Genomic DNA, 3,327 nt, shown 5'->3' on the forward strand with positions numbered 1-3,327 from the left:
TCAGGATAGCGCTGGACGAAGCGACTAGCCCAGTGTACTCCAACCTCAGTCTTGGCGATCTGTGAGGCAAAATTGCGTATCATTGGCTGAGTAGGTGGTAAGCCTCTATCTGTTAGTCGATTGATATAGGCGATTAGGGCCTGCTCCTGCTGTGGGTGGAGGAGCTGCCGTTTTTGGCCACCTATCGCGCGTGAGGCGTGTAGGCCTTGGTGTCTTCGGGTAAGCGTAGATCGAACAACACTATATTTTTTTGCAATATCTGTATACGAAAAAGGCTCATCAGGTCCTAGGGCATTAATAGCTGCAAGCGCAGCCTCAATATTAGCCATGGTGGTGGGGATACGACGCGTTGAGGTTGAGGTGGTTGTAAGGCGCGCGCGCACTTTGTGGTCGCGCGCACTTTGTGGTGGGGCTAGTTAGGTGTTTGCAGCATGGTTGTTGATCCGTCTCACGATGTTGGCTGTTGGAAACACTTTGCTCGCCAGGAATGCTGGCAAGGGTGCCGCCGACTCTTTTCGGATTGATGGAACCCAGTGCTGGTAAGGTTGCAGCTAATGAGGAAGATGAGGGTTATGACGACAGATCCTTTGATATCTCACGTGGACTAGGTCTATACTACGGTTACGTTCACACACCCCGCTCACTCCCCTTCTGATACCTTGGACCCCTCACCATCCAGAGCAAGCACTTGTTTCCACCCCAAAACGCCCATCCACAGCTACCCAACCTCGTCGTCTCCGCAACACCATGTCGATACCCAAAATCTCCACGTCTCTCGCTTAGTATCCCCACCCCCATGATCCCCTCTCTTCCAGTCAACAAGTTTCAGCCTCGTCACACGACATGCTGCCGTCATGGACATAGTCAAGATGCCAGCGCAGTCCCACCCGGTTTCGCCACGCGCAAGAGCGGGGGTGGATAGAGGCGTGGACGTGAAGCAAGACATTCAAGCATCTCGGCAAATCGATCGCCCACGTAGCTCATGCACAGCGCTGCAGGTGCATGCGCATGCGCAAGCCAAGCCAAGCAAGCGAAGGCGCCGCAAGGCCGCATGACCGGATTCCGGGCTTCTGGAGCCGATACCCTATGCGGATTTGACTGCATTTTTTGTTTGTTTAACGGGATTGAAGGGGTGGGGTGGGGTGCCAGGTAGATGAGTTTGGGGGGATAGCAAGACGTAGGATTGGGGAGGTTTAGAAAGGGCGGTATGCTGTGGTACCATGCCGAGTTATGCTTGAGGAGAGAGTAGACGACGACAACGACAACGACAACGACACATGATTGCAAGTGTTGTTCTCTTCGGGGCTTTGTGGACAGAGACGGCGGCCTATGTGTGTATGTGTGCAGACGTTGAGTATTGGAAACTGGCTTGGAGGAGGGTCAGCAAGCGGGATGAATGGCCAAGTGTCAGATGGGAAGAGGATAGACATGGCGGGATGCGTGACTAGGCCAGTGGTACTGCTTCGGCTGTGCGTGTCAGATGGGAGGGGGGGGGTATGCGCATGTGGGAAGGGAAGCGGGAGCATGAGCTACGGCTGCGCGGACAATGCAATGTGATGCGGCACGAGCCGTAGCTTGTTTGCACTGCAGGCAGGCGGTGCTTTTTGTTCAACCATACCTCGTTCGCTTGTCAGGTCTAGAATGATGGAGTAGAGTATGGCGGGGGTGGAAGCAAAGGAGGCACAAGTGTCTGTCTCGACTCGAAACAACAAAGTCAAATGACGTCGGCAGCCCATAAATACGAAACACAGCCTCAACTCTGGCCAGGGTTCCGGCCAAGCCAAGAAAGCTCTGCTCAGCATGCATCCGCCCTTCTCGCCAGCTTCCCCAAAGATAGACTGACAGACATGAGGGCTGCATGCAGGATGCTCCGAGACTCATCCTTTGTACATACATGGAGACTTGCACGTACACGTATGTATGCGCAATGTCTCAGGTAAACTTTGCACAGCTGCTCGGTATCAGACATGGCCTGCATACATGCGTCTCGCATTGAGCATTGTATGCTAGTCCGCCCGGATTGTGTTCTAGTCCAGCCCAAGTCATGGGAGAAGGTTGTCAGTGAGCAACAGAGGGGAGAGAGCAGTGACATAGTAAAGTCCATGTCATGTCTTTAGTAAAGATCAAAGTACTCGATATGCACAACCTAGACTCAACCCACATCACATGCCTAGCACATAACTTGACCTAGATACACAACCATCCCAACAGCAGTAACTTTTCCCTCAACACTCTGATAGCTCACATGCACCGTCGCACCAAGCAGCCCTCTGGCGTCTCCTCGTGTGCTCCGCCTTGGAAGCGGCGCCTTACCCCAGGTTTAACGAGATGGGATCCAGATCAGACCCAGGCTACACACTGTTACATATTTTTTGTTCGCTTCGCTACGCTACGCTACGTACGCTGGACTGGTCTAGAAGAGACATGCATGCACGCGCGGGCGGCGGCGGCGGCGGCGGCGAAGACACCCATGTGCATGTCTGTACGTAGTAGTCGTAATAGCGAGTACGCTGTCGAAACCAACAAAAGAGAAGAAGAAGAAGAAAAAAGAAAAAGAAAAAAGCCAGCAAATACATTCTGGTATCCACACGCACATGCACGTATCATAACCACGCACTGGGAAACGAACAACTGGACAGTGATGCATGATTCCTCTCCCTCTCAGCAGTGCATGTTGAAACATGGGCGAAAAGAAGAAAGGAAAACGATAGAGTCGATGTGGAGGCGGAGGATTCCAGGTGGAGTGGGGGAGGGATCCCCCAACCGAGTGTCTCACATTCAATCGAGAAGCTGTCGGTCATACGCTCAGAGGCACTGGGTGGATGCTGCAAAGGGGGGAGGGCTGCTGATGGCGTGATGAATATGTGCGAGGGCGAGGAGGGATACATGGTAAGGCAAACGCTAGAGTGGAGGGGTACAGGTCTGTGTGTATGTGTATGTAGCTATGTGCACTGCGACATGTAATCGAGACGACATGGGGAATGGGGGAGACGATTTGGTCATGTGCGCGCATGGGGTTGTGGTGCAATGGAGGCTGCACGCGTTTAACCAGGCCAACAGTTTGCTTGTCAACGGGCTGTGGGCGGGGCACATTACAGCCAGTCAGTCGACCCTTGATGGAACAGGGTATATACACACAATGCAGCAGGGCTTTTTTTTTGTGTCAAAGACGAAAATGGTTGGCTATGGGTTTCGTTTGGCGCTTGGTCGCGGGGACGCGCGCCAGGTTTACAGCCTTGTGCTACAGACCAACAAATACACCAGCCCCCCAGCCCGTACAACCAACCCGCGCTCCCCCCCCTCCCTTCCCCCCAAACGCACCTATTA

This window comes from Exserohilum turcica (assembly GCF_000359705.1).
Source record: "Exserohilum turcica Et28A unplaced genomic scaffold SETTUscaffold_9, whole genome shotgun sequence".
Taxonomy (NCBI): Eukaryota; Fungi; Ascomycota; class Dothideomycetes; order Pleosporales; family Pleosporaceae; genus Exserohilum; species Exserohilum turcicum.